Genomic DNA, 26,944 nt, shown 5'->3' with positions numbered 1-26,944 from the left:
ACTTACATCCTTCACATTTGCCAATATGCCCCCTTTGCAGACACCTCAATCACACTATACAGATTAAGATTTTTTTAATCTTTCAAGTTATTTTTGTTGCTCTTTTCTGAACTCTTTCCACTTTGTCTATAATGTTCTGAGATTCCTGATATTAAAACACAATATTTTAGGTGAAGTCTTACTTCAGGATAAATAAATTCCATGCTCTGTGATGTGATACCTCTTTGAATGCAGGTCAAAGTGGCACTGGCTTTTTTTTTAAGCTTCCATTTTCCATTGCAGGTTGAAGTCATAGTAATTTGTTTTCTCCTTTCACCTCTATGCCCCCTCCTTTCACCACCAGGACCCTTTCAGCATTACTTCCCATTGAATATCTGTTGGATTCTCTGTTTCCAAATGTGTTAGGGTTCAAACCTCCTCACCACTGAGAGTTTTTATTTTAAGATGATCCTAACATGACATCAATGAAAGTTGACACTCATAAAATAAAAGGGAAAATTATAAAACCTCTAGGCAATTATTATTATACATTTCAGTCTCCATACGTTTACACAAGACAGGCCTGTCTCTGGGGTATCCCATTGGTGCTTATTTCAAGTATTCTGCTTGATCTCAACTAGCAATGTTGAGCGTAATTTTGTGAGACCCCGAAAATAAGCAAATACAAGACAAATAGAAATGTTTTTGAGATCCTTGGTAATGTTGAGATTGCTGTGGTGTGGCAGTCTGATCACGGATTGTCCCTATCTAAGTCTGCAGGCTTAAATATGCAAAGGTAAGTATAGAAAGGAATATGGGAGAAACTTGACAAAAGAGAAGAGGATATAAAGAAAAGTTTCCAAGTGATGGAATACTTGGAATGCAAATGGACTTAATGATCCAATTTAAAAGAGAAAAAAATTAATTAAAAAAACTTCAGAATTCTAATATAATTGTCATAGAAGAGCTACATCTCCCTAAACCAGAATATGAAAAGCTGAGAAAGGAATGGATGTGAGAGGGATTTGCGGCTCTGTGTAAATCTAAATGACAGGGATAATTTTAACAAGATTTTAACAAGAAAAAGCTTACCTTATTAGGCAATAAAGTTTATTCTAGATAAAGAAGGAGGATGGATTGTGTTACAAAGCTCAGTAAATGGTCTGATTGTAGTACTAACCAATACTGATGCTCTCAGAAAAAGAACTAAAAACTACATCAGCAACAGGACTGTACAAAAATAAAAATGTGTAGTTTGCAGAATTTGATATGACAATGGGTGTCATTATTTGGCAGTCCTCAGTTTCCTCCCAAGTTATTTCAATGAAATGGCAAGGTTTCACTAAAAGCATGCAAAACCACAAATTTCCAATTTTTCAATGTACAGACCTTGTTCAAAAATATGTTCATTTTCAATAGAGGATGGGGGTTTTTGGCAAAGAAATCAGAAAGATAAAATTTTTGAATAATTTTGCATTGTGTTCTAACAATTTTGCACAGCTTTAATGAATGATCTAATGCTGACATTGATATATTTTGCCATAAAGAAGGCATTGCTTCCTGGTTTTGATGCAGAGAAACACCCATGACTCCAGTTGTAGTCAATGGAGTTTTCAGGTGCTTACCGCCTTTGACAATAAGACGTTAGGAGTGCCAAGCTTGGCATACAAAATGAGGGGGAACCTCTGAAAATGTTGTCCTTAATGCATTAGAGATGGGAATTAAATGTGATACTAAGAAAACAGGCTGATTGTCTAATAGAACTCATGAAGACTGGCACTCAGTTTCTGAATATACAAGAAGCAGTGCTATATCTGGTTATTTGGTCCAAATCCAGCAAAACTTTTTATACAGATTTTACTATACTCCTGCTAAATTAGTCTCCCTGAAGATCACCAACCAAAAGGTGCACCCATGGGGGAAGGCATGTTAGAACATATCTCTGTTTCTGCCCTTGAATAGGTCAGTTCTGAAAACAAAGTATATAAGGTGATGGCAGAAAACTAAACTCCCAGTGGTAAATGTAGCTCCAGAAAATATTCTCCTAGAATCACTTGACAATGACTTTAAGAATAAGTCTGTGAAAAATATATGTTTTTAGCAGCCTCCGAGCTTTCCAGCCTTTTATAAGGGGTTAAAATATCTATGGTTTATAGAAGACACAGAGAGACTTACAATAGTTATATAATTTTAAAGACAGATTTCCCATCAAGAGGCACCGAGACCACTTAGAGAGATATTAATGAGTGTGCTCTACAGCCTTAGCTAAGGGCCACGTGGCTTTTAGCTCATGTAGTAGAGGTTCATGCACTAAGCTCCAGAGGTCCAGTTCCGCCCACCGACAGCTGGTGCTACAAGATGGGACAAAGCACCACACCCAGTAGGTGACTATGCATTTATTATTCCAGGTCTAGAGAAGATGGGCCCAATTCTGCTCTAAGTTCAACTGAAAACTGGGTTAAATTCTGCTCTAAATTCACCAGACAGAAATCCAGAATAACTCTGTTGAAGTCAATAGAGCTTATTTGTTGTTGCAACACTGTAACTGGGAGAAGAATTTGGCTTAGTGAGGTATTATGAAGCAGTGTGGATTTTGCAAACTGTAAAAGGCAAATTTAAGGTTTGGTGGATAGGGTAAACTGGGTGCAGTCATGGGGTGACGAAGTATTATATGGCAGCAGGGAAATGTCTGGATTGCTTAATGGTTCATATTTAGACTTTCTAACACTTGAGTTTTTAAAGAATGTAGAATTTTTTTGCAAACAACTTAATATTGTTTTCTGAGTGTTAGCTGGACTCCAATAAGACACACATAAATCTCAACCCTTTTTTAAAACTGGTTTTTGTTTGGGAATAAATAAAAAATAAAACCATGTGTTATTTACAATGAATGCTACTGGAACTGCTATCTAGTATGTGAGAGACCTCAACAAAACTTTGTGATATATAAAGAAAGGAAAATGAAGCAAAGTTTGTTTCATTTGCTTATATTTGTTGTTAGGCTGTTTCTGATTAACATATCTGTGATTTTTCTGATCCAGTGGACAAAATAATCTTTTCTGTTAAAATATAACTGGCGGGGAAAACTCTTACGACACTTATCTCTTCCACCTTTGTGTTTGGACAAGATATTGTTTGCCATTTCCCATTCATGGGATTCCCTTATGGTTGTCATTTTTAATATACTATATTCCACTGCAAATAATTTTAAGATGTCTTGGGCACATATAATTTCACAGGAATGTCAGAAAAAGAAGCAAACATTTTGTTTTCCTGGGGAATGAATGTATATTTCAATGCAATGTTCTATGCATTTTAAAATCAGGACTCTTCATTGATACTCCCACTTTAAGATCTCAATTCAGTTGAATTGTACATGACATAATGTATACTTTGTAATACAGACAGAGGGAAAATGCAATCCAAAGACCTTCTCATTCCTTCTGATAATATTAGTTTCATGTTTTAAAGCAAGTGTATCTCTAAAACACACACAGCATTCTGAATTGGTATATGACCTCTGCTGAAACACCCTCCCTCCCCCATCTTACCTGCTTCATGCACTCTATGGGGAATAGTGTACTCTAGTGTCGATAAATTATTATATTTGTATGATTTATGATTATTATTACAGTAATACCCAGAAGCCTAATCAAGATCTAGGCCACATTGTGCTAGGCACTATACAAACACATTAAAAAACAGTCTCTGCTCTGAAAAACTGATGATATAAGAAACGTGACTGTGCAATTCAATTATTTAACATTCAAACAAATATGGCACTATAAGGACAGGAGATTCAGGGGAAGTGGCCTAGGACTAGAGACGGTTTGCTGAGTTAAAAGGGGTTAACAATGTGAGGTTCTACTCTGAAAAGTGACTACATAAAAATGTCAAGTATCAGAGGGGTAGCCGTGTTAGTCTGGGTCTGTAAGAGCAGCAAAGAGTCCTGTGGCACCTTATAGACTAAGGGTACGTCTACACTACGGGACTATTCCGAATTTGCATAAACCGGTTTTGTAAAACAGATTTTATAAAATCGAGTGCGCGCGGCCACACTAAACACATTAAATCGGTGGTGTGCGTCCATGGTACGAGGCTAGCGTCGATTTCTGAAGCGTTGCACTGTGGGTAGCTATCCCGTAGCTATCCCATAGTTCCCGCAGCCTCCCCCGCCCCTTGGCATTTCCGGGTTGAGATCCCAGTGCCTGATGGGGCAAAAATCATTGTCGCGGGTGGTTCTGGGTAAATGTCGTCAGTCACTCCTTCCTCTGGGAAAGCAACGGCAGACAAGCATTTCGCGCCTTTTTTCCCTGGATTGCCCTGGCAGATGCCATAGCATGGCAATCATGGAGCCTGTTTTGCCTTTTGTGACTGTCACCGTATGTGCACTAGATGCCGCTGACAGAGGCGATTCAGCAGCGCTACACAGCAGCATGCTTTTGCTTTTGCATGACAGCAGAGATGGTTATCAGCCATACTGCACCATCTACCAATCCATAAATTGGTAATAAGATGATCATGGCTACCAGTCCTTTTGCACTGTTCCATTTGCTGCTGTCATAAGTGCCCCTGGCTGCTCTTAGCCAGGGGCGCAAAAGCCAAAATTGGGAATGACTCCCTGAGTCAATCCCTCCTTTTTGGTATCTAAAAATAGAATCAGTCCTGCATAGAATATGGGCAAGTGTACTAGAGAACCAGAGAGCACAGCTGCTCTGTGTCAGATCCTGCAGAAATTATGAGCTGTATGCTATTCACAGGGGGTGCTCCTGCAACAACCCCTCCTGTTCATTTCATTCTTCCCCCAGCCTTCATGGGCTACCGTAGCATTGTCCCCCCACTTGTGTGATGAAGTAATAAAGAATGCAGGAATAAGACACAGTGACTTGTTAGTGAAGGCAGCCTCCAGCTGCTATGATAGTCCAGACAGGACAGTAAGGAGTGCATCCCTCTGCTAGTTCAGGGGCACTTGAATCTTTTCTTTACACATGAAGGGTGGGGGCTGATGGAGCTCAGCCCCCTGTTGCTATGACGATGATGGATATCAGCCATATTGCACCATCTACCAGGAAAAATTAGGACCAGGCGACCTTGATCGACCTGTCCCAAGCAAGTTGGTATGGTATGGTTACCAGTCCTTTTGCACTGCCCCATGTGCCAATAGGCTGATGATGAGGACGGGTAGCAGTCCTATTGTACCATCAGCCACCCATGGCGGGGTGGGAGGAAGGATGTTGTTGTTGAGTGCTGCACCATCCCGTCTATCTGCAGCATTCAGTAAAGATAGGGTGACATGTAAAAGAGTCAAGACAGGATTGTTTTCCCTTTCACTTCTGGGGGTGGGTGGGGGGGGTGCGTAAATTGCCTAGCTATGCCCTGACCCACCGCGGACACTGTTTTTGACCCTAGAAGCATTTGGAGCTCAGCCAAGAATGCAAATGCTTTTCAGAGACTGCAGGAACTGTGGGATAGCTTGAGTCCTCCAGTCCATGAGCGTCCATTTGATTCTTTGGCTTTCCGTTACGCTTGCCACGCAGCAGTGCGCTGAGTCCCTGCTATGGCGTCTGTCTGGAGATATTTAAAAAATGATTTTGAATTTCGTCTTCTGTAACGGAGCGCTGATAGAACAGTTTTGCCTGCCCTTACAGCGATCACGTCCGCATCGTCCATGCTGGAGCTCTTTCTTTATTTTGATTTTTAACTGCATCACCACCCGTGGTGATCGGAGCTCCACGCTGGGCAAACAGGAAATATTCAAAAGTTCGCGGGGCTTTTCCTGTCTACCTGGCCACTGCATCCGAGTTCAGATTGCTGTCCAGAGCGGTCAGTGGTGCACTGTGGGATACCGCCCGGAGGCCAATACCGTCGATCAGCGGCCACACTAACCCTAATCCGATATGGTAATACCGATACTAGCGCTACTCCTCTCGTTAGGGAGGAGTACAGAAACCGGTTTAAAGAGCCATTAAAATCGATATAAGGTGCCTCCTAGTGTGGACGGTTGTGGCGTTAAATCGGTTTTACGCTCCTAAAACCGGTTTAAACGCGTAGTGTAGACCAGGCTTAACAGACATATTGGAGCATGAGCTTTCGTGGGTGAATACCCACTTGGTCGGATGCAAGATGTTGCATCCGACGAAGTGGGTATTCACCCACGAAAGCTCATGCTCCACTACATCTGTTAGTCTATAAGGTGCCACAGGACTCTTTGCTGCTTTTACATAAAAATGGCCACCTAGATTTTCATGTTTATTGTCTCTCCTTAATTTCCATATCAAAACATACCAGTCTGTAAGTGAAAAAGATTTTTTGTAACTGTCAGGCCTGTAGCCTCAATCTAAATTCAGAAAGTCAAGCTTGCATAATTACCAGTAATGTTGACACAGCTCATGTGTTGTGTGTGTGTAATTAGGTCCCAATTAAGCCAAGCACTTAAGCAGGTACTTAGCTTTAAGCACAAGATTAGTAATACACACATAGGCTCTGCTTTAGGATAGCACTTCAGCATGTACTTACCTTTAAACATGTGGGATTTAAGTACATGCTTGAAGTTAAGCATGTGTTGAAGTGCTTTGCTGAATAGGGATGAACTAAAAACATGCTTAAAGTTAACATGTGTTTTAAAGTATACAGCTCAGGGTAAAGACTCCATAATGGGAGCCTACTTAATCATTTGCAACAGGATGTGCAAACCAGAAAGAGTCAACTGACTCTCTTGAAGTTGTATGGGTTCTGCAATATTAACAGGAGTAAAAAAGGTAATAAAACTTAATTTTAGCACTAAAGCGAATCTAACTCAGAATACTCAACAACAGACCCTGTGGGTCAGAAGATGCCATTGTTGTACGCTGGAGTAACTTTCCTGACCATAACTCAACTGTACAAAAGATTTTAGTCTTCTGATTTACACCACATTTGTGATCATTTATGTTTGATCATTCAAATGAATAAAATGGTCATTGCAAATAAGTTATATGTTTTATTGAGGGAGAAGGGTGGAATACCCCTGTTCCATTTCTTTTGAACATCAGAGAGAACGGTCCTGTATTCTGAATCAAGGTATGAAACAGAGAAAGAACTTAACATTTTTCTTGCATTAGAATTTCATTTTAGCCACACTTGTAAGCTCTACATTTATAGTGATACCTGGAGATGTCATTCCAATTATTTTTTAAACAAAATCTTGTCTTGTTTTGTCATACCTTACATGAGCCCATCAAAGAATATTTTGACAAATCAAACACAGGCTAGCTTTGATGGGATTGCAAAACAACCAGAATCCTTTCACAAACATTACACATATGTCACTGATATTAACATACAAAAATGTAGCCTTATGATTAATTTAGGGTGCAAAATACGCTTGTCCCTAATAATAGGACCTGCTGAGAGTTGGGTTTAATTCACTTCTTATGCTCCAATTCCTTACACCCACCTATTTCTGAGACCATATTTCATATTATGCCCACATTTGCCATTCCTGCTACACATTTTGGGGGTTCGACAATTGTTGTAGGCATTTGCACAGATAGAAGGTTCTGTATACAATGTGGTTAAGGAAGTTTACATAGTTTATCACACGACATATTACTAAATCTGACCTCAGGTTACCCACTAATGTTAACTTTTATTAGGCATAATGTGGCCTTATGCTAACTATGTATCAGGCTAAATATTAGGCTTCAGGCTCACTGAAAAAGCTCATCTTTAAGTGTCTTTTGCTTATTCCTACTTGCATTGTAGCTTTAGTTCCATTTGCATTAATTTAAAAAGCATCTTAACTTTCTAAGATATAAATAGGCCAAAAAAGTAAGTGGTCTCCTCCTGCACAATACAAGGCCTGGTCTACACTACAAGTTTATTTCGAATTTAGCAGCGTTAAACCGAATTAATGCTGCACCTGTCCACACAACGAAGCCCTTTATTTCAATATAAAGGGCTCATAATATCGATATCTGTACTCCTCCCCGATGAGGGGAGTAGCGCTGAAATCAGTATTGCCATTTCAAATTAGGGTTAGTGTGGCCTCCGGGACCTATCCCACAGTGCACCATTGTGACTGCTCTGGACAGCAATCTGAACTCAGATGCACTGGCCAGGTAGACAGGAAAAGCCCCGTGAACTTTTCAATTTCATTTCCTGTTTGCCCAGCGTGGAGCGCTGATCAGCACAGGTGACCATGCAGTCCCAGAATCAAAAAAGAGCTCCAGCATGGACCGTACGGGAGATATTGAATCTGATCTCTGTATGGGGAGATGAATCTGTTCTATCAGAACTCCATTCTAATAGATGAAATGCCAAAACATTTGAAAAAAATCTCCAAGGCTATGATGGACAGAGCCACAACAAGGACTGAACACACTGCTGAAACTTAAGGAGCTGAGACAAGCGTACCAGAAAGCCAAAGAATGAAATGGATGCTCACGGAGAGGGGGCGACTGATGACTGTAGCTATCCCACAGTTTCCGCACTCTCCGAAAACCATTTGAATTCTTGGCTGAGTTCCCAAAGCCTGAAGGGTCAAAAACATTGTCGCGGGTGGTTCAGGGTATATGTCGTCACCCCCCCTCCCCCCCGTGAAAGCAAAGGGAAAAAAATCCTCTCTTGCCTTTTTTCAATGTCACCGTATGTCTACTGGATGCTGCTGGCAGATGCGGTGCTGCAGTGCTACACAGCAGCATCCCCTTCCCTTCCCTTGCCTTGTGGACGGCAGACAGTACAGTATGTACTGTCTGCCTTGTGGACGGCAGACAGTACAGTCTGTCATTGTCGTTCCATGAGTGCTTCTGGCTGGCCTCGGTGAGGTCAGCCGGGGGCGCCTAGGCAAAAATGGGAATGACTCCCGGTCATTCCCTTCTTTAAGTTTTGTCTAATGGAGATTCAGTCCTGCCTGGAATATCATAGCAGCTGGAGGCTGCCCTCCCCTCCCCTCCCCCCTTTGGTCTCTGCTTGCAGAGGCAATAAAGTCAGTGTTGTTTCAAATTCATCCATTCTTTATTACTTCATCACACAAATCGGGGGATAACTGCCATGGTAGCCCAGGAGGGGTGGGGAAGGAGCGAAGCAACGGGTGATGTTGTTGCAGGGGCACCCCCTAGAATGGCACGCAGCTCATCATTTCTGCGGGATGTCTGGGGCTCTGACCTGGAGCGGCCATTTGCCTCTCTGGTTCTTTAGTAGGCTTGCCTGATATTCTAGGCCGATGCCGGCCAGGAGCACCCATGACAGCAGCAGACGGTACAGTATAACTGGTAACTGTCATTGTCAACTTCTAAAGCAGCAGACGGTACAGTATGGCTGGTAAGCATCTTTGCTAACTTGCAAAAGGCAAGGGGATGCTGCTGTGTAGCGCTGCAGTACCGCGTCTCTTAGCAACATCAGTAGACACATGGTGACAATGAAAAAAGGCTGAATGGGCTCCATGGTTGCTATGCTATGGCGTCTGCCGGGCAATCCAGGGAAAAGGGCACGAAATGATTGTCTGCCGTTGCTTTCACGGAGGGAGGATTGAGTGACGACATTTACCCAGAATCACCCGTGACACTGTTTTTGCCCCATCATGCATTGGGATCTCAACCCAGAATTCCAATGGGTGGGGGAGACTGCGGGAACTATGGGATAGCTATGGGATAGCTACCCACAGTGCAACGCTCCGGAAATCAACGCTAGCCTCGGTACATGGACGCACACCGCCGAATTAATGTGCTTAGTGTGGCCGTGTGCACTCAACTTTATACAATCTGTTTCCAAAAACCGCTTTCTGTAAAATCGGGATAATCCCGTAGTGTAGACATACCCCAAGACTAATAGAATCAAAGAGATTCAGAAATTAATTCCTATTTAGATTAATCTTTTTATTTTGTTCACTAAAATACTTGGCTAGATTAATTTCTTTGCAGGGGAGCAGAGGGGAGAAGGAATCACTCCTTTGCCTTAATTCCTCACTTCTCTATTCTGGAGCCAATATTTTTGTATTTCTACTTTGAAGTTCTTCCATCTTCTCCCTAGGAGTATCAACTGTTGCTCCTATGGCAACCTTTCATCCTTTAACCAGAAGGGCAGGCTGCTATTGTTGTCAATACTGATCACAGTTCAGCCAGCAGGAAATACTTTAACAGCTGTAAAATTTTCCTTGTCTCTCCCTTGTCATCACGTGTATCACCTTCAAAATATGACCACTCAACTCTCCCAGGGAGCGAAAATCTTCAGGTTGTTCCTTGACCTGGTTTTATGCTCCACCCACTTCCCCAGTGGGCCCTCTAGTTAATCTTTCAGGGCCTAAAACTTGCTACTGCTTCACATAACTTATTCTGGACTTTTCAATTAATAATTGGAATTTATTTTATGGACAGGGGTTTTAAATTTTTTATTTTTAACTCTTTCTCAGTATTCTGATCATACCTGCAAAATATTCTTACTCTGTCTTTAAGACTTTTATCACATTCCTTCCATCTACATAGGGCAATCTCCTCTCTGCACAAAATTAAAGCAAGTCAAAGACCACCTTCAGGTGACGATGGTGGATCAAGTTGCTGTACGGCAATTTCATACCCAAAATAATGACTCCTATTCCAGTTTCAATAGAAATCAGTACTTCTATGCAATATAGAATTTTCATGCAATTCATATTTTTCTTCTATTGATTTCCATTGCTAGTATCCTGTTTTATTGAAACTATCCTCCCCACAATCTCAAAATGTCAGCACAGTTTACAAAATATTGCATCCTCTTCATCACTGAATTCTATTCAATTAAATGCATCATACCAGCAAGCTTTAAAACTGCAGAGCTGCCAGAAGAAAGTAATACAGAATAGGGACATTTCAATTTTTTGGATTGAGTTTCATTCAAATTAGGTAGATTAATATGGCTATTACTAAGAGGCAGTTTTTCAACAGCTGAAAAGAGCTCTGGTGCTGTTGAGTATCATTAATTTTCGATCAAGTCCATCTCAGATAATTATTTTATCAAAATGTATGATCCAACAGTTTGTATGACTTTCCTGAAATGTTGTAGCTACAATCAGAATAGCTGTTGATCACTTTCTATGTGGGAAGTGTATTTGTTAAGGCATTTCTTGAAAGAAACATCTAATTGAGACCCCAATTCTTCCCCATGTTGAGTAATAGGTTACTCCACAAGTAATCCCATTCATTCCCAGGAGTCTGCACAAAGAATAAGGTATTGCCCAATGTGAGTGAAGATGGCAGAACTGGACCCTAAGATTACCTGAGCCAAATTCATTTCTAAGTCAGGAGGACACTATTAAAAATTTATCTTTTGAAATTTCTTTCTGCAAGAAAACTTCAGTAAGAAACCAGCTGATCTTCAGAAGCTTATTCAAAAACACATTTTCTTCCACCTGGCCATATGCTGTTCAGGTGACTGGATAGTGGAGAGCTCATACAAATGAGTTGCCCTACTCCCACAGCATCTAGTGCAATAGAATTTTGTATCTGGGGCACTTGACTTCGTAGAACAAAATAGCAACTTCGTCAGGAGTGAAATTGCACAGAACCTCTAAACTGCATAAATACCATGACATTTGCTGCATTGATGGTTGCATCATGTTGTTGTATCATCCCGTCGCTATGTTGTCACATCACACGACACTGCAAGACAAACATTGCATGCAACATTAGGAGGATAGTGTCCATGATTATTTTTTGTAGCTGTGTGATTTCTAGACACACAATAGGCTAGATTGACTAGTCTATTGAGATTGCTTTGTGTCACTCCAGCACACAAAACAGCTTTGAAGACAGGTTAACGGGTCAATGGAGGATTCACCTGCTGGCCATAACAACTGTCTTCCTAGCTCTTAGCTTAGGAGACGTGTCTGGGGAAAGGATGCACGAATGATCTCTGTTTGCTGGGACTATCCATTGGGGCCACAAGAAGCAGGGTATAAAATTGTGTGGGCATAAAGTTATCCGTATTCCCATCCTTCCAGTCTTGTGCTGAGCCCTGCTCACCTGGACTAGAGAATCTGACCTAAGATCTCCTCTCATCCCTCACCTCTTCTAGGAGGGGTGAGAAGGAATGAATGGAGTGTTCCTTTCTCCCTGGTGCTGGCTGCAGGGAGAAGATGAGGTTTTCTTCCTCTTCTCCCTCCCCCCGCTTTGTTTGCTTGAAGGGACAAGAGAGGGATCCCAGCCCCTCTGAACTATGTGCTCAGCTCTTCTCATTCTGCCTTGTATGTGTCAGCTGGCATGCAGCGCTTGAGAGGGAAGCAAAAGGAGCTGTTCACTGACTCATAGTTACACACGTTAACCCACAATGCTGCTTATGGCCCTATGGATGAAAGTGAAGGATCACTTCCTGAGCTTGCTCTTCCTTTCACCCTGATCAGACATTAGAGTTTAAAAATCAGGAGTCACTTCAAAATAGCCTGGCTTTTAAAACAAAAAAAGTAGTCCTTGTAGAAGTAAACATGCTGGGAAGAAGGGAAGATCTTTCTTTTACACATCAAAGAACTTCTGTTCTAATTAGGTACTTATACCGTGCTCATCACCATTGTAACTGAGTGTCTTCCAGTAGTGCACTAAGCATCATCAAGTCCTATATGGAGTTTATTTACATCATGACCAAAATTCTTAAACTTAAATGTAAGCACTAAAATCTATATTCATACAGTGGGAGCTGCAGTTGTTCAGAAACTCTGAGAATCAGGCCACCTATTTGACCTGCTGATAATTTTTGGTGCCTAACTTTGGGAACTTTAAGTTTAATAACTGTGGCTTGTACCTTTGGGTCCAATGCTTCTTTAATGCTTTTTCTGGCTGACTGATATTAGAAATGGAAAGTGATGTATCCAGAAGAGTATAAGGGGAATCTGAGTCACAGTTCCCAAATCACAATGAACACAGAACACATCCCATAAGCAGCCTGTGCTGGCTCCACACAAACCTATTCTGACTTCAAGGTGTTCCCTCCTAGCACAATGCCCTGCAGGAGGCTGGTGTCAACAATACTCCTGTCCTCCCTCTGGATGAATCCTTCCTAAATTGCAGGGGAGAATAGGACTGTGAACAGCTGGTTCTAGGAGTTATCCATAAACCTGCTTTGGTGAGTCAGGCCCTACATATCTATTGAAAAGGATTCCATAGCCAGTGACTCAGACTCATGGATGCACTGTCAGGGCAGATCACCACAGAATAGTTTCAGAACAATAGAAATACTTTATCTCACCTGTACTTAAAAATCAGATTTAAAAGGGAAATGATTGAAACACGAAGAAGAAAATGAGCTGGGACTCTGTCGTAACCTACATTTTTTCAGTATTCTCCCTTTTAAATCAGTTCATTTTACCCAGTCATAAAAGCTATATAATCTTTGCGGGAGAAGCTATTTTTATCTTTTCTTCCCTATTAGTTCAACAGCCTGACGCTAGCCATGAGGTCTAATTCTGATCCTACATATTTGATTCTAATTTCTAAACAGGTCATCTATTTTGACTTAAATTAGTGCATATAAGGGGACATAATCCTCTTGGTTACTATAAGTTTAGATAAATAAAAGTAATTTTTTATTAGTATCGGGAGCCATTTTTATTGCTCAGCACTTGATAATGATGATAGAAACCCAGGGCACTTGAATAAATATTAAAAGGGTTTAAGTGACTCACACAAGTGGTACATTTGCAAAGAGCTGTAGGACAAGCTCTCTTGGAAATGGGCATGAAAAGTCACCAAGAAAGAGAGAGAGAGTTGCAAATCTGATTCCACTGTTTAGAACAAAGTTAACTGTAAATAATTGTATATGAATTCATTAGAGTCTCCAGTATGATATTAAATCCCCTCTCAATAAAACAGGTTAAAGCATGATGCAAAAGAAAGTGTTTCCTTTATATATTTATCCTTGTCTGCTCTGTTTTTCATTTTTCTTTGAAAGCTTTTTGTTGTTATGCCCCCACATCATTATAATAATATTAATAACTACAGTGTCCTGATATTAATGGCTGGGATCATCCCTTCCCACAGCAAAACCTCTGGAATGGTGCTCAAGGGGCAGTGTTTGCACCCTCACCCCCCATTCTGATAGACTAGGCCATGAGACCTGCCCCCTACAACCCTATGGATGCAAAGAGATGTCTAGGATACCAGAACTATGAGCACAGAGGCCCAGGTCTACACAACAGTTGTGTTTCCCAGACAGGGCTGGGCCACAACATTTTGGCACCTGAGGTGGGGAGCTTAAATGACGCCCCTGTGCCCCCTCGCTTGGGCTAAAACTTTGAAAGGTCTCCGTTCTGCCTTCTTCCTGTTCTACTCCTCTCAATAGAAATTCTTTGATAGCTTCCTTAGGAGAAAAAAAAATCCAAAAACCAAAACCCATTTTAAAATAGTGCATACAAAAACTCCTCTTCTTTTCACAAATTGTGAAGATCAAGACAGGAGAACCACCTCCACATATATTTTCAGCTCTCAGAAGCATCAAAATAAGCTCATGTGTCAGCCTTCAAACACTGCATCAGAAAAGCTTTACAGGAAAATTTCCGACATTTTTCACCAGCCCGAGAAAAACAACATTTCCAAAGACATGGGAATAGATTACTATAATTTTTCTCCTTGCCACATGAAAGTCTTTAACTGAAAGTTGGGTCTTAAAGTTCTCTTGTGCTGTCAGAGAGGACCCCTGGCAGGTGCAAATAAATGGCAGAGCAAATAGGTAGCAGTGCAATGGGCACAAAGCAGATGCAAAGAGGAGCAATGGTTCTGCAGCATGCATCCCCCAAAAGCCCATATACGGGTACTTGATAGGGTTACATCTCCACAGGATACATGAAAGCATGGTTGGGTTGGCAGAGGAGAAACTAGGAAGATGTCATATTTCCATAGCATTGTTTCCCCTTTAAGTTGCCTGTGGAGGATTTGACAGGGTTAGTTTTATTTTATGTTGTTATTTCCTGACATTGGAAATGTCCCTGAAGTGTGGGCTGGGTGGTGGTAGAGAAGCTCCTGAGGGACTTGGCAGATGTGTGAAGCCATCAAGCCTCCATACAAAAGCACATAGAAGTATCCTGAGATCCAAGCATTCCCCCAACACCCCCAAGATTGCAGGGTATGTTTGCGCTAGGAGGGATGTCCCACTGACAGCATGAGCTAAAGGAAATTCCACAAGCTGAAACTCTGATTCCTGGCCGGCACTTGAGAGTCTTTTTGAGGATAACCTGGACTTTGAGGGAGTCAGAGGTTTTGGGCCTATATATCTCAGAACTAAAACTGAGTCAGCCACAAAGCTATGAGGATGCTGGGGAAGAAGAGAAAGGTTACAGTCTTTTAAATGATGTTTTTATAATCTAGTTCACATGCCTGCATGCAACTAAAATACATGCTGAAACACTCATGACAACAATTCTGCACTTGCACTGCAATTTTAGATTTCCTGCCCAGCTGCTGTAAATACCATGGGCCAGATTCTTGGCCAGTGTAAATTAGCATAGCTTCTCTGAAGTGTTTGGAGCTATGCCAATTTTCATTAGCTGAGGATATTGTCATGGCCTACCGTTCTCAAAACTGGTCCTGAAAGGCTCACAGGAGCAGCCTGTTGGCAATAGCTTCCTTGAGACCCATGAAGCCCAGCCCCATTATGAGGCTTTACGCAGAGGGAATCCCAGAGCAGTTAATTGGCCTGCTGGCCCTAGAACATTAGCTTCCCCCTAATCCTAGCTTTAGCAGGTAAGTTGTCCTTTATCTTCCTCTGTGATTCCTCAGCAGTTTCATGAAGCTTTGGATTATTTGCCAATAGTAAAATGAGCTCTCTGGTACCATTCTACCATATCACTAGTGATACAATGCCTGACCACTTCCTTGTTTTTGGTTTCAAAGGCTATTTACCTAGGACAGTTCTCCTGAGTGGAGAAATCACTCATCTGCTAAAACTACTTATTTTCCTTTCATCTTGCTCTCCCTAGTAAATTCATGGTGTGAATCACATGTGTATAAACAGAGGTAAATTTTAAACATCACCACAGTAGGTATTGCACTAATTTAACCACACCCCTAAGAAGGTAGGGTTGTTTCTCAGCATGTCATTTATAAAGGAAATCAACACCATATTCCTAAAATAACTTTCCGTAAAACACAAAGCACTCTGTACATGAGTGATTCTAAGAAAACATCACTTTAATAAAGGTGCAACCTACTGTGGCTTGCTCTTTATCACTGCTGCTAAGTGATAATTACTGCCTATCAACATTAAAAACTTGCAGGAGCCTAAGGTCCCTGTAATCTCTTCATTTAAAGTATTTTGTAGTCCTCAGCTCATGCCCAGCATTTGCTGGTCTCCAAGCCATGTGTCTGTGTCAGGGATCATGCCTTTTAATAACTCACTTCTCTTACCCTGGTAGATCACAATGGGCTCATTACTCTAACCATATCCACTCCCACTCAGCTAAGAGGATCTTGAAAGTGAGGCAGAACAGGGTTCATAGGAAACCATGGCATTTTATAACAAGAAATTATTTCACCTGTTTAGAGACAAGCAGTGAAGTCTTGAAAGTTGAGATGTATAACACAAAAATAGCAAAACACTCTTGGAAGAAACAGGGTTCCCTGGGAAGACTGTCCATTTTGAAGCCATCTGTTTTTGAAGCTTCAGAGGTTCCCTTTCTCCTTCCTTCCCTCTTACCAGGTCATTTCAGCCTTGACTTCCCTTCTACAGTCCAACTTCTTGTCCTTCCTAGGACACTTCCTGTTCTTTTCCTTTCCCTCCCATTTTTAAGGACTCTCTGATATAGTCCAGAGAACTCCATATTCATTTCTGGCATGTTGTAGTGCCTGATGCAGTCTGCTGTGCACGAAGCCTCAGAACACCCAATTGAGAACAACAATTGAGGATTAGAAGGGCCCAGGACAAAACAAAGAAGTAGCTGAAGCCAGTAATAAGTCTTTAAAAGTATGGAGTTTTGAGGGCCTGGAATAGGGACAGGAGGCACAATGTGGTAGAGAAAGAAGAGGCCTGAGAGGAATGGAGATAGTTAACATGAGGAAGCAGCAGCCAGGTCCTGAGATGGGCAGGTAGGTTTTCTGAAACCAGCCTAATTCCAACTTTTTTTTTTAAGTGAAATTCAAGAAAAGCTTTGTGCTGGTTCTTGTGTTATTAAAAATCCTGACCTGCAGCTAATAACATTTCTGAGGTAAGCTATCTGAGTGGGGGTGACTTGCACATGTAGTCTCTCTGTGCCTACAACTAGACCCTTTCTGCTCTCCTCTGTCTGTGCTCTAGGTCTTATATCTGCATCTAATTCCTGATGAGCCCTCTTCTAGTGTTGTTAGTTCTCACAATTTTATCACCAGTCTTGCAATATTTGTTGTTTTCTTAAAGTCCCCGCTCCTGGAATGATGTAGGACTCACCGCTTTCATTAAAAAAAATATAAAGTGTCTTGTCCTCATGATTTTGGAGAAAAGCCAAAAATTTGACCTCTAGAAGGCTCAAAAGGCAAACAAATAGAACCCAAAGCTTTGGTTTAAAACTTGAGTTAAAAAAAACTCTCATGATTTTTGAAAGCTTGGGGTAGGCAATACTATCACCTTGGCAGAAATGTGTGTAGCTTCTGCTTTTTTAGGGCCTCAGCCAGCCTCCACTCTGAATGTGGCTTGCTGAAACCTGTGGTTCCACAGCTTTGGGCCAGCCTGAAAAGTCAAGCTGTAAAGTGTCTGCAGGGTGATTGCCCAGCAAGCACCAGCTGCAGCCTGTTAGAGTGAAAGTGATGACTGTAACTCTCTCCCACACAGTCACTTCACTTCAGCCTTACTCCACCTGCCCTCCATGCGCCTTCCTTTCTTCCCAAGTCCCCTCTTCTTAAAACCCTTTTCCTTCCCTACCCTTTGTACAACAAAACAAAACAGTAACATCATGGCACTAACAATCCATTACACTGTTCTCTATGTTGTATCCCTTTCTCTCACACTTGTCTGCTTAGATCATAAACTCTTACTATTTGTATGTACAGTAGCTAGAACAATGTGCTCCAGTCTCATGTGGGGCCTCTAGATGTTAATACACATATATAATAGGGACCTTGATTAGATCAGAAATAAACAGGGCCCCATCTTGCTCTCATTGACTTTAAGGGAAGTAGACTGGACCCTGACAGTGATGCTAAACTATGTATTTTTGTGAAAAATGTGAGAATGAAGAAATAAATAAAAGGGTATGGAATTAATCCAGTGCATTACATAGGCTGTGGCTGTTTTTTGCTCCTTCAACTTTAGTTTGTAAACTTCAATGTCAATTTTTGTTTGTTCTGCTATTTAATCGTTGTTACAAAATTTTTTTTCATCCCTTAAAGGACAAGTGAGTAAAGAATAAACCAATGACCTTGTATATTAAATGAGTGGGATCCCTATTCCTTTTTAATAAGTGTCAATCTTTCTCTGAACTACAGACCAGACATTTTTTCCAGTATAGTGTATATAGTTGATAGGTTTATTAATGAGAATTCCATTTTTTCAGTAGTTAGTTATATCTGAAGGTTATGGCACTGCAGTCACTTTTTTTTATTCCTGACATCTTATGTTTGTTCTTAGTAGTTTTTTCAGTTTAGGAGGATGTGTTTATTTCACTAATAATAAAATAATTGGAGATATACCAATCTCCTAGAACTGGAAGGGACCTTGAAAGGTCATCAAGTCCAGCCCCCTGCCTTCACTAGCAGGACCAATTTTTGCCCTAGATCCCTAAGTGGGCTCCTCAAAGATTGAACTCACAACCCTGGGTTGAGCAGGCCAATGCTCAAACCACTGAGCTATCCCTCCCACAGGCCCATAATCAGTAACCATTAATTAACTGTAATCAGTAACCATTCAGCTCATGATTTACATTCATAAACAAAATCAATTTGTTCATTTAGACCTAGTATTATAAGATGCCAAATCTATTTGTTCTGTTTGGAAAGGGCAGTGGTTCTACCATGAGAAACTGCTAATTTTAGTGGCTCCATAGAAAGCTAAGGCCATCTCTGGTGAGATCATGTAACTTAACACTAGTTCATGGGCCAGCTAGTCCTCCACTGACAAGTCCTCCCTTACCAGCTATGTCTCTGTAGCTGTACAAAGGAAGTCTGCAGCTTCACAGCACTGAAGGTTTCTACACAATAGTTAATGCAGCTGCAAGGATGAGATCTATTTATTACTTACACCTTCTCCAGGTGCAGATCCCTGCACCTGAAGTAGCAGCTGACTTCCCTTCTGTGTAGGTATAGGGCAATTTGTGAATTATCTCTCACACCTAGCTCATTGTTGTCACCATACAAACAACTCCATAATTCTCTTTGGGTGAGAGAATGAGTGATTACTTACATCCTAGTGGAAGTGTTGTGTTCCTAAACTCAGAAATCCTAGTTGGCAGCAGAGATCATGCAGTTTTCTCAGCTGAACTTCATCAAACAAAAACAGTCAGTACTAGATATGGTTGTGGGGAAGAATGCTTTTTTTGATTGTAAATCACATTTTAGAAGCATAAATAAGTGTTAAACAATAGACAAGAAATGGAAAGTAATGTTGATTAATCAGGTGAATATAGTAGACACCAATAATCCATTTGTGAATTTGAAAGTCATTTTAACATGTTACACATTATACTCTTATGTTCATTTTCCTTTGTGTTAAATCCAAAGGTCGCATTCCCCATTACATAGTAATTACTTCTTTCAGTCTGTAAAGGGATACTTTCTAAAGAACTGCTCAGATTTGTCACATTTTTCAGGGATTTGCATGCATTCTCCTTTTATGATCTGGTCCACCCTTGGTGTGATGTGTAGGCTGGCAGTGATGGTAAAACAGAGTGCTTGACTTTGATCTCACACTGGTACGAATTAGGAGTAACTCACTGATGTCAGTGTCACAATGCTGGTAAAAGTGAGAGCAGTATGAGGGCCTCAGAAAGACATTACAAAATTGTCTTTTGAAAATGGGATACATTTTGCTTATTGTAGCATCACACAGCCCCCCTCTCCGCTCAGCAGTTGAACACTCACTAGGTTGGTGTATTTGGGTCCCAGCATGCATCACCTATGTGCTCTTATGCTTCCTTTAGTCTGAGTAGATGGCAACACTGTCTCATCTTTTGGCCTCTCTTGTGCATTTGTAGGCACAGTTACCTGTTACCCCTTAACAGAAAATCTGACCCCACCCCAGCTGTGTTAGGTGTACAGAGCTAGTTCAGAGCCCCCAGACACTATAGTAGCTGAAGCACACCCTTTCTCAGAACTCCATCCTTGTGGGCCCTGCTTGTGTATTTACAATTTTCCTCTTTGAGGACCCATAATAGTAAAAGCAAACATACACTTTAAGAGTTAAAAAAATCAATTACTCTTTACTTTAGCTAATACAAGAATCTATAGAGCTAGGCAAAACAATAAGTGCCTGTATGCATTTCCCTACCTCAGTTTCCTCACCATTCTGGTGGTGGTCTTTAGGATTCCCTCTCCTGCGTATAGCTTCTCCAAATCAGGGAGTTTCTCCCTCTTCAGAAATCTGTTTTCTTTTTCTTTGGCAGGTACTACATTAAAAAGGACTCAGCTGCTACAAAAGCATGTTCCACCCTTATGCATAGGCCACTTCCTTCTCCGCAACATGGAGTTAGTTGTGTGTTTGTGCATACTTGCATGTATCTTCCCTCTCTCTCTGCTTCTTTTTCTCCCTAAAATGGGCAATGAGAGTTTCCTTTATAACCTCCGGACCCTTTATCAAGTGACCTTCTGTTCAGCCTCATCAGGTGATTCAAGTCCCTTGTTAGGTGATCTGTTGCTTAGTTCATTCCCCAAACCCTTTGGCTAGACTCTTAGAGAGAGGCAATGTTTTAGGGATGCACTCAAACCAGAGCTGTTTAACCACTCCTCTCCCTGAATTTTGGGGATTTGGATAAAACAGAACCTGTGTCTGAACACTCATTATTTTAGTTTCACAAACCTAAACTCTAACTGAAGTTTTGCAAAGTCCAAAGCCAAAGAGTATGCGTGGTTTGCCTATAGCACAGAGCCATTAATCCAGAGACTATGGCTCTCTGTGGGTTCAGCTGAAATAGAATAAAGATCTGAATCAAAACATCGACGTTTTGCAAAGCCAAAACCATCCCAGTTTTGCTGCTCTCAAAGATTCCAGTGCTATGAGATGCTGACTGACTTCTGCTGAGAGTAACTCCCAGTGCTGCTAGGATGTATACTGTAAGTAAAATAATGTTTTAGTGGCACAGATGCAATCTCACAGGGGTTCTTTCACTCCATTCCAACCCAAGTGACATTTCAGTATAACAAATATCGTTCTGTCCAGAAAAGCAAGGAGACTCTAGATCACTGATTTCTGAAGCCAAAGGAAGTACTGTGAAGTTGTCTGAAGAAGAACTGGATGAAGGAAAAATTTACCCCATTCCAAACTGGAATATTAACCCTGGGAAACTTAAGCAATCTGATCTACGTGAGATTTTAAAAACATTTGTCTTGCCTTTCTAGATTCCAGGTTTTCAGATCCCTCATGTTCTTCCCTCTTAGGCCCATTTTCACCTTTTAAAGTGTAGGCATTTTATCGACCATGAGAACAGATGGCTGCAGACTGGTTTGAGGTGCTAAAGAAGTACTCAAGGAAGACTTCCTTTCAATTTTCCTCCGTAGAATTTGACTTCCAATTTTTAAAAGATGTCTTTTTGTCTCAAGGAACATAAATTTGGCAAGTCAAATGTAAAAGCATAAATAGGCAGTCAAAAAAATTTGAAGAGCCATTAGGAAGTAACACAAACTAACAGAAAACTTTTTTAAGTACATCAGAAGTATGAAGTCTGCCAATCAATCAGTGGGGCCACTGGACCATCAAGGTGCTAAAGGAGCACTCAAGGAAGACCAGGTTGTTGAGGAGAAGCTAAATGAATTCTTTACATCAGTCTTCACTGCAAAGGAGGTGAGGGAGATTCCCTCATTTCACTAATCCTTGTAGGTGACAACTGAGGAACTGTCCCAGATTGAGGTGTCAAAAGAAGAAGTTTTGAAACAAATTTATGAATTAAACAGTAATAGGTCACCAGGACCAGATAGTATTCACCCAAGAGTTCTGAGGGAACTCTTATATGAAATAGTAGAGTTCCTAAGTGGTATGTAACTAATCATCAAATCAGCCTCTGTACCAGATGACTGGAGGATAGCTAATGTGACACTGATATATCTTTAAAGGCTCCAGAGGTGATCTTGTCAATTAGAGGCTGGCAAGCCTAATTTCAGTACCAGGCAGATTGGTTGAAACGATAGTAAAGGACAGAATTATCAGACACATAGATGAACATGATTTGTTGGGAAAAGTTGATATGGCTTTTGTAAAGGGAAATCATACCTCCCCAATCTATTAGAATTCTTTCAGAGGGTTAACGAGTATGTGGACAAGAGTGATCCACTGGGGATATAGTGTACTTGGAGTTTCAGAAAGCCTTTGACAAGATCATTCCCCAAAGGCTCTTAAGCAAAGGAAGGGGGTCTAAATTAGCTGTTACCACTCAGGGGAGAGATCTTGGAGTCCTTGTGGATAGTTGTCTGAAAAAAGCTGCTCAGTGTGCAATGACAGTCAAAAATGTTAATAGAACCTTAGGGGCCATTAGGAAAGGGAAAGATAATAAGACAGAAAATATCAGAATGCCACTATATAAATTCATGGTATATTCACACCTTGACTACTGGGTGAGTTCTGTTCAGCCCATCTCAAAAAAGACATTCGAATTGGAAAAAGGACAGTAAAAGACAACTAAAATGATTAGGGGCGTGGAATAGCTTTCATATGAGGAGAGATTAAAAAGACGGGACTATTCAGCTTAGAAAAGAGATCAGTGATGGGGTATATGATAGTCTATAAAAGCCCAATGGTGCAGAGAAAGTGAATAAGGAACTATTATTTACTCCTTCACATAATATTAAAAACCAGAGGTCACCCATTGAAATTAATAGACAGCAGGTTTAAAACAAACACAAGGAAGTACTTTTTCACAACCTGTGGAATTTGTTGCCAGGAGATGTCGTGAAGGCCAAAAGAATAACTGGATTAAAAGAATTGGATATGTTTATGGAGGATAGGTCTATCAGTGTGACTATTAGCCACGATGGTCAGGGATGCCACCCCATGCTCTAAGTATCCCTAAGCTTCTGACTTCTAGAAATTGGGACTGGGCAATGGGGGATGGATCACTCAATAAATTGCCCTGTTCTGTTCCTTCCTTCTGAAAGCATTGGGCATCAGCCCCTGTCAGAACACAGAATTTTGGGCTAGATGGACCATTGGTCTGAGCCAGTATGGCCATTCTTATGTTTTTATATGAATGGACTGAGGGATAGAATATGCACACGTCTCATTTAATCCAAACTGCTCAGATATTTGCTTTTTCTAATTTTTTTCTACTAAAATGCATCTGTAGAAGGGCTTGGCCGAGGCTCATCCCGCTGTGGGGTATCCCACCACCTCGCAATAGTTCGCTCTGGGCCCAAGCACTGGGTCAGGTTGGCCAGTAAACAAACAGTCAGCAGCTCGGGCCCTTAGGCAGGGGCTGAGCCAATAGTTCAATATGAGCCTAGGCCCTGGGTCGGGCGGGGCAGCAAACACACAGTCAGGAGCTCAGGCTTCTGAGTGTCTGGTGCAAGGGGGAGACTGCCACCTGTGAGTGGGGTGGCGGGGGGGGGGGAGATGCAGGCCCAGCTGCTCCACTGCATCCCAGCCTGGGTCCCTAGCAGCAGCAGAAGACTCGCTGCTGTGTCAGTGGGGATCCTGACCGCAACACACTGACATTGGTTCTGGCCCTGCTGCAGCCAGGCCAGGGTCGTCTGCCCCCGGGCTACTTCCGGTTCCTCGGGGTAGCTGGTGAGGGGTAGGCGTGGCTCCTCCTCGGGGTAGCTGGTGAGGGGTAGGCTTGGCTGGCCTGGCCAGTCCTCAGGTCGGCCGTGGCCTGCCGGCGTTCCCCCTCCCAACCCGGAGCTAGGCCACAGGCATCTGGTCTCTCCAGCAGCTGGCTTTCAAGTCAGCTTTGCAGCGGGGCTTTTCTACTTCCTGTCCTGTGCCATGACGGGGGCGGGCGCAGGACCCAGTGGTTCTGCCCACGTTGGTGCTAGGGGAGGCTCGTCCCTCAGTGGGGCTGTGGGGTATCCCACCGCCTCGCTACAGCATCATTGGACAATAATAAGTCTTCAAATGAATTAAAAAACTGGACAAGAAAAATTTTTCCACAAACAAGTGATATTAAGAGTACGGATGCTAGGCCTAGTGTGCAGGCACTGATGAATTTTGTGCCTCATGGAATGAGAAATCTCTTTTTGTTGAAGGATTATTTCATAAAAGCAGCAGGTTTTGATCTTTGACATTTTGTTACCACACACTTTTCAAATCAGCATATTAATTTATTTCCTAAATATTATGAAGCTTGTTTTATTCATTTGGATACGTGCGCCCTCATGGTTTTTAACAGAGGTAGAAATGCATTTAACAGAAATGATACAGACGTTTGTGTGTATTGTAATAGAAACATCCTCAATACAAATTCCTTTAAAAGTACATCGGGAATTCATTGTGTTTTGCAAATACAGAATTTGGGTTCACTACAGTATTTAGAATATGGCAGGCACTGTTTCCATTCTCAGCTTTTCACTTTACTTTATTAGTTTGACTTAATGTTTTTTTTTGTTGAGTGCCTACTAATTCCACATGTGACTACAGAAATTTTGCACAGACTGAGTACAGCATATAACATTCTTTCTCTCCTTAAGTTTTTGCTCTTTTCAACACAGATGAGTCAAACAGAACTGGGTGGGGTTTTTTCAGTACACCTGGGCGTCTTTATATATCAGAAGTGAGTAGTTTAGATCTTCAGGGTTTTCCATAGGCAATGATGCTGGAATTAAGCTAATTGATAGTGGGGGGTTGGCACACATATCCTGATGGTTAGTGAACTCTATGCGTAGCCAGGGCCGCCCAGAGAATTCCGGGGGCCCGGGGTCTTCGGCGGCGGGGGGCCCCCGCTCAGGGGCGGCTCTAGACCCCAGCGCGCCGAAGACCTGGGGGGCGGCATTTGGCTCCGGTTGAGCTCCCGCAGGCATGACTGCGGCAGGTCGACCGGAGCCCGGGACGAGTGACTGCGGCGGGTGCCGTGGTCCCGCGGCTCCGCTTGACCTGCCGCAGTCATGCCTGTGGGAGGTCCAGCCGAGCCGCGGGACGAGCGCCCCCTCCGCAGTCATGCCTGCGGCAGGTCCACTCGTCCCGGGCTCCGCTTGACCTGCCGCAGTCATGCCTGCGGGAGCTCAACCGGAACCGCAGGGGCCCCAGAAAACACTCGTGGGGGCCCCTGCAGGACGCGGGGCCTGGGGCAAATTGCCCCTCTTGCCCCCCCCTCTGGGCGGCCCTGTGCGTAGCTGCACTGATGCTGACTCCTAAATGTAGAAAAGGGCAAGCTGAGGTTTACACTGATAGAGCTCATCATGGTTTTATGTCATTTGGGAGAAATTCTGGCTTGTCCCAGATGTAGGAATCAGGATTGGAACAGTTACATTTATCAGTGGCCAATAACTCATGTTTCAGGGCTATTCTTGAGTATAGATAAATCCTCGGTAGCAACTCTTTTCTTTTGGACTTATTTTGTTACTAGTGAAAGAAAACTCTTTCATAAACACTTTCAACACAAATTGAGGTTTTTCTGCCCCTTACTCTACCACATCCTGCTGGAGTTTAACAACCATCTAGACATGTCTTCCAACACTCTACTGTCAGTTAGCTAAATCCCAACATGATTGCCTATGGAGATCCCTAAAGATATATCAACTGCTCATAAATCAAGGCACTCATAATCACTAGTCACTTTTAAACATTTAGGCCAGAGTGATTGTTCTATAGAAAATTCTAGACCTGTATTGGAATGGCGGATATCTTTTTGGAATGGGATGATTATTTATTTTTTGTACCAATGAAGTTTGTTCACTTTATTTTGCTTTGGCTTTTCAAAATATTTTCTATATGAATGTCATCTGACCAGGTTTTACACTGGTGTAACTTCACTGCCTTCAACACAGCTAATACCAATTTATGCCAGTGTAAATGAGAAGAGAATCAGGCCCAGCTGTGTGTGTGGAGGGGGGAATGAGTGGGGGAAGGGGTTATGAACATAAGTTTTAAAGGAAATACACATTTGAGGTTAATCTAAATAACTAATGAAATTTGGTTCTGCTAAATACAAATGTAGGTACATTTATCTGGCTGTTATACAGTATAACTCTTAAAGCCACAAGTTCTAAATATGGCAGGAAGCTTGGCTCTTGTCTCTATTCCTTAAAATTTTTTTATTTTGATTTTAGTATCCTTAAGTAGTCATTGATTTTTTTTTCTAACCTAATTTCATTTCTGACGTATTTAAGATCAAGCCAGCTTTGCCATCCATCTACAAATCACTTTGACTTTACAAGTCAGCTCTTCTACATAGCTACAAATCACTTTGACTTTAGTCAGGAAATTAGAAGGAGGTTTAATTTTTTGGAAAGTAAATGTAATTCTTAAATCACTTACCTCAGCCATCTTTTATGACTCAACTTGTGATTTTGTTTGCTGCATTTCCTGGCTCATGGACTCCATCAAGGTAATCTTACAATATATTGTAGCTGACTCAAATTCTGGCAATTAGATCAATTGTATTCAGTTTTTTCCTTGCAGAGAAAAATGCTTTGATTTAAAAAAGAATCTAGAATACATATTTTAAGGATAAAAGAAACAGCATTAAATTCTAGTGTGTGTAAGAAAGAGCCAGGTTACATACTATTAGAAAAATAATGTTGTACCTTCTACCAAAACATCTCAAAGCACTCTACCAACAGAAATAAATTTAGCCTCACCACAACCAGGTGATATAGGCAAGTAGGATTTCTCTAGGTAAAATTTTAGAAGCACATCATGGAAGTGACAGGAATCTAAGTGCTATTGAAAGTCAGTGGGATTACTTACATGCTTCTGAAAAAGA

The sequence above is a fragment of the Mauremys mutica genome, chromosome 8, assembly GCF_020497125.1.
Source record: "Mauremys mutica isolate MM-2020 ecotype Southern chromosome 8, ASM2049712v1, whole genome shotgun sequence".
Taxonomy (NCBI): domain Eukaryota; kingdom Metazoa; phylum Chordata; order Testudines; family Geoemydidae; genus Mauremys; species Mauremys mutica.
The sequence above is the reverse complement of the archived record's forward strand: the minus strand, read 5'-3'. Positions refer to the sequence as shown.